Source organism: Strix uralensis, chromosome 14 (genome assembly GCF_047716275.1).
Source record: "Strix uralensis isolate ZFMK-TIS-50842 chromosome 14, bStrUra1, whole genome shotgun sequence".
Lineage (NCBI taxonomy): Eukaryota > Metazoa > Chordata > Aves > Strigiformes > Strigidae > Strix > Strix uralensis.
In genome coordinates this window covers 12,989,053-12,995,052 of record NC_133985.1, presented here as the reverse complement: position 1 = coordinate 12,995,052, position 6,000 = coordinate 12,989,053, and positions in this window count along the sequence as shown.

The following is a 6,000-nucleotide window of genomic DNA, read 5'->3' as shown; positions in this document are numbered from 1 at the left end:
GCCTGCTCCTGCTCCCACCCGTGCTGCTCACACCGGTACGTGCAAAGGGGTCTTACAGCCCTGAGAGCGAGGAGCAACAATCCCTCGTGGCATCACAAGCCTCTACCTTTCCCTTTAACCTCGAGGTGTTGTTTCACCATCAATCAAGAAAGACTGTGGCATCAGGCTGTTTTCCTAAAATGACTGTGATGGTTTTTATTTCTCACAGCAGGCAGCTGCCTGACACAAAATGCATCGCAGGCAGAGGTAATCAGGGATCCCAGACCAGCAGCCTAACCACACCAACTAACTTTCTCTCATCTTTCTACCCAATTACATGCTGTAAAATGCTCTCTCTGAAAGTAATTAGGTTGTCTTGTTTAGTCCCTGCACAAGTGATTACAGAGAGATTCTCGCTTCTGTGAGTGGTAGAATTACAGCAAATACATCCCAGATAAAAGCACCCTCGCTAGGGCCTTAGTGCACTTCAAGAGCTTATTTGTGCTGTTTGATTTTCAATACACACCAAAGCTTAAGCTCATGTCGCTTCAATGCATTGCACTGTCCACACTGCAGGAACAGCTCTGTGCCTCGGCAGCTCTCAATAAGCAGAAGACAACTGCCATTCAGTAATAATAAAAAGAAAAAAAACCCCAAACTACTCTCATTTAAATGTCTGTATTCTTATGGGAGCCAGCAAATCTGATTTAAAGAGCCATATAGCCAAAGGGTGTTGGATTACCAGCATTCCTGGTGATGCTCAGGCATCCGCTCCCTTGCTCACAGATGGCACAAATTAATATTTTTTTGTTCCCATCTCTGATACATATCTCAGGACTTAGGAACTTGTGCCAGGTTAATACGGAAGGAGAACCCCTTTCTAAAGGAAGAATCCAGGCAAGCAGGAGAGAGGGCTGAGTCCAGACCTGCCATTAAATGCAAACACAGATCCGAATAGTTGTCTGGGCCCTGAGCCTAAGGATCTGTCTTCTACTGGTGACCAGCTGGGCTGTGCCACTGGGCACGTATGATCCTGGCCCTGCAGTGACTCAAGGCTGTGCGAGTCTCTTTGCTGGATAAAGACAGAGGTGCTACAGGGAGCCTCATGCATTGCATCTGAGGTTCCCACCATGCAACTGGGTCTCCCAGTTTAAGTTCTCAAACTTTAGAGTTGGGCCTAGAGGACATGGAAAGTAGAGCCCAAACAGCACCCAAATAAAAGCAAGCAGTTGGGTAGGACACTATTTCTTGTCTGACTTTAATACTTGTTAGATTTATTCCTCACTAGGGATTGTCTAATCCTCCCCCTTCCAGAGCAATGCAGCTCTGGGCACGGGGGCTTTGCTGACAGCAGCCGCTTCCAGACTTCATCTCGGTGCAGAGGTGTGAATGCTCGGCTCTGTAATCACTGCTAAGTCTGTACTGACCAATGTATGTACCGCTGAAATGTAAAGTTCTAAATATCATCCTGGTTGTTCTCCAGTCACTCTCCTTCTCTTTCTATCCCATAAACTTCCCCCTTACCACCACTCTCCTGCATTTTGCTGTCTTATGTCAATTTTAAAGGGTTCCCCCGGGAACAATTTTATTATCTGTGGCAGAATAGAGGCAGATTTCAATACACTCAGTTGAAGCTGTCACTCAGATTCTCAGAACTGCCTTTCTTCCACCACAGGGCTGTGGGTTTTGTTTACACAGCTCTCCCTGAGGGCCCGATTGCAGGGAGCCAGTGGTGGGATTTAAGATAGAATTAGGTAATACAGGATTCTGCTGTCTGAGCATAATATAGTGCCTTTTTTCACAGACATGAAGACTTTAAAGGGAGGGATGGGAAACTCTATTTGCACGGCTGTTCAATGCAGCACCACGGTTCAGCCATGGGTGGTGATGCAGGAGCGAGTGCTCAGCTCCAGACACGTTTCCACGCAGGTCCTGGGATGCCATGGGACTTGCACCACTTCCAGACTCCCTCTGTACTGCAGAAACTGTCAATGAAGCTTTGCAAATGCTGAGTGCACTGCGCTGTAGCTGGTGACACCCCATCTCTCACACAGGCTTTTTCACTTAGTCTTGGACAGAAAGGATGAAATAACCTGAGGAATAAATGGGAAGGCAATAAGTACTGGAAGTGCAGAGGAGTCACCGAGTACTCCTGACTTCTAGTCAGGAGATGAAAAGATGCCGTTCCCCTCCAGAAGCATCTGACGTTATTTGAAGCCTGTTCTCTGCACAGGCAGAGTGTGATGGATGGGGCACGGCTCCTTCCCGCTGCTGCTCTTTGGGGTAACATGTGTGGCCTCACAGTGTGCCGGTTTGTCTGCCCACACCCTGCAATCTGCCCTTCCTCAATCTAATCCCCACGAACACGCCCCAGTGCCCCAGGCTCCCCTGCAGGTTGTTGCCCCCTCTACTGAAAAGAGCCCATATTGATGCAGGGATAAAACAATTTGGAGGTAGGTGAACCTACTTGAAAGTGAAATCTTCATGATGAACACAATTACTATTCAAAAGAAGCCAGCTGTAGGGAGATATATTAGATATTCTACCCTGTGTTTGTGCAAAGACTTAAAAAAAAAGGTGTTTGATCTTAGCTTTTGGAGGGCTTTGTTGTTCTCTATCAAGTTACATGGTGCTTCCTACAAACCTGTGATTCCTTAATCCCCTGTACTCCACACAGGCATTCTCTGACATGACACAAAACCCACAGCAGTGTCTGCTAGTGTTTCAGCCCTCTACATATTGTTTACTAAGATGAACTATTCCCCCTTCTGCAGCCCAATGTGGTTCATCAGTTTCCTTCACGTGGGGAAACTGAGGCAGGCAGGTGCTCAGTGCTGTGGTGTGGGACTGTCACCATCACATCCAGGACTGCAAGGTGGGTGTGCAGCCTGCTCACCTGGGACAGAAACACAATCCCACCGCGTTCCCTGAAAGAAAAAAAAAAAAAAAGAAAAAGAAAAAGTCAGGCAAGGCATAAATTCTTCATTGCTCCATTTAGCAGCTCTCTCTCTGTTCAACCTGGCAGGAGGATGAAGAAATTTCTCCTTTTTTCAACTTATGTTTTTAAAACCCAGTTCTTTTTTAACTTACATTGCACAGACGTCATCAAATTGGGGATGGACTGTGGACTGAATTACCTCATTCTTGATGCTTAAAATGCATTGGCAGGCTGTAACCTGCTACAAAAATTCTGCAACTCCAAACCAATTAGCGGGTGGCTCTGTCTCATCTGGTGCCATTCATTTTTTAATTTTAATAAACAAGAGCAAATTGTTACAGATAACTGTATTCTGCGCATTTTAATCAGGTGCAATATTAGCTGTGCTGGCAGGGTGATGACCAAGGAAAACAGCAAGCTACCCTTTGCTTTCTGAACTGACATTTCCATTCATTGCTTGCCCAGAGACACAACATGAGCTCAGGTACATGGGGCTTATTGTTCCTGCAGAGTTTATTTTCTCCTCATAGTATTTGGCCATCACAGTGACTGCTATTTGCTGGAGAAAAGGACTGAAATAAATAAACCCTTGCTGAGACTCCCTGGATAAACTGGGAAGTGTGGGCACACGATGCCACTCACTGTACGCCTCCCCTGGGGCATCGAGCAGGGGGTCCTTTGTACAGCTGCAAACCCTCTGGGCTAATTGCTTTAAAACCAGTTCAGCTCCAACAGGACTTTTCACTGCCCAGTGACTCGTCCAGGTTGTGGGTTTGTTTTCTCCCAGCCTCACCATATTCAGGAATCGCTCAGCCCTTGGGCAAGTTATTTCTCCTCCATGCAGGTACTGCTCCTGCTCTCCTCAATCACATTTTCTGAGGCACTGTCTTTTTGCGGTGTGTTTGCAGATGCTGTAGCACAGGGAAACCCTGAGTTCACTTAGAACCTTCAGGTTTTTGTCTATGAAGCAATAAAGCATATATGTGGCACACAAAAACCAGTATAAGGCCCATTTCTTTAATAGCAGTAAATCCCCACTGAATCAGAGTGAGTTCTAGCAGGTGGATTATGGCTCTATGTCCCTTAACATAATAATAACAGTAATGGGAGGAGGTATTTTCTTGAAAGCATACTTACAGTTTACCAGAGTTGCCTCTTCTTGTTTGTATGTGTTTTTTTGTGGGGAGCACTTGTGTGTATACAGCTAGCCAGAGGCAGACAGACATGTGCCTGCCACGCACACCCACACATGCACATCAGCAGAGGTGCCAGTTAACAGCCTGGCTGTGCCCTTCCATATTCTCTCAGACTCTGACAACACACCCAAACCTTGCAGTCCTGCTGTGGTTTTATAAGGCCTCATAATAACTTTTCACAGAAGCAGCCACCAATACCTATGAAATATCACCTGTTGCAGGGACCCAAATGTTTTATTTCTCACGTGCCCTCCATCAGGTAGGTTATTAATATGTGCATGTGCGAAAATCAACAGCTTCTCTGTCATTTATTTGCCAAAATATACTGGAAATAAAAGGGCTGAAGAGATGGCCAGGCATCCCTTTTTTACAGGCAGTTACCACTGTGCTGCACAGATCGAATGCAGTGGGGAAAAGCAACAACACCCCGGTGCTGAATAAGGAACAGAATAGATTTTTCTCCCTTTCTTTGTTTATTTAGTTTGAGGAGGTTAAAGTGGCATGTCTTGTTGGTTTGGTTTTTTTTTTTTCAAAAAGCTTCATTGTCATCTTTTTAAGCAATGTCAAGACACAGAAGTAAGCAGATAATGGAGTACGTGGCAAGGTGGGGTGACAGCATGGATGTGGAGTGTGCAGATTAATGTAATTTGTATGAGACAAAGACTTTAACATCTTAATTACTCATCTTAAGGTCTCAGTGATTATGCCAATTGATCAAAACCATCAGAAAAATGCCTTCTCAAGGGATAACGTGGAGCAAGGAGGGAATGCTACATCTTTAAAGGTTAAGTGACTGCAACACCTCTGTGAACTGGAGCCTGAGTCAGCTCACAATGAACGGCGATGCCGGAGCCCCGCGGGACCCCACTTCTGCTGACACTGCCTCTTCCTCAGCAAAAATCATAAACCCACTTCTCTCTGTCTGTTATTCTCTTCCAGGCCTTCAGCCTGAGAATCAGTTTGAAAAAAATAGTTCCTCTGAAATACCCATTACTTGCAGCATCAAAGCAAAGCTCTACTCAAATGAGCTTGTGTAACCTGCTCGTAGGCATTATCACCCGACAGCTAACAAGGTTGCATTTGAAATGCTGGTCCTGCTTAAATGCATGGAGCAGTCTGTATCTGCAGATTACTGCCATGTGTGTTTCCCCGGATCCTCCTTGCAGGGTCCCCAGGGATCCTCTCCTGTTGTACTAGTACAGAAACAATCACGGCTCCTCTACAGTAACAGCTGAGACTCTGCAAAACAAAATGGCACCTCCAATAACCTGTGTGTTGGGGGGACGACGACCCATGAACTGACATGATGTAGGCTCATTGACACCCCTTCGTGTGTGAGGTAGCTGAAGTTTGCTCAAGGTACTTGTATAGAAGAATGCTGGAAATGTTGGGTCAAATATTTTTGGGAAAAGACAGGTTCAGCTTCCTCTTCATTTATGAATTTATGAAAACAAATCTGAAAAAAAATGGTGCTTTTTTTTCACTATTTAGGTACTTTCATTCCTACCACTATCATTTCAAAATTCTTTTCACCTTTATTTTTGGTTTTTTTTTTCTTTAACATTTATACTTGTAATTTCCCACAGATGTTTCAGCTCTACTCCAAAAATTCTATTTTTAGCAGAAGAAATAATCTTCTTCCACTCCTCCCCAACAATTCCTGTTTCTCTTGATGGCAGGGAGGGAGTTGTTTTTCCAGTGAGCCAAAACTCCATAATTCACACAGTAATTCTACTGGCTGCTATAAAAATAGCCACATCTTCCCAGTGGATTAAGCTGTCTTGCACACCAGACTAGCCAGTCCAGACCTCTGCCAAATGCTATATTTACATTTCTAAACTAGAATCTGTTTCTAATACATTTTTATGGGGAGTTTTGACCCTTTAT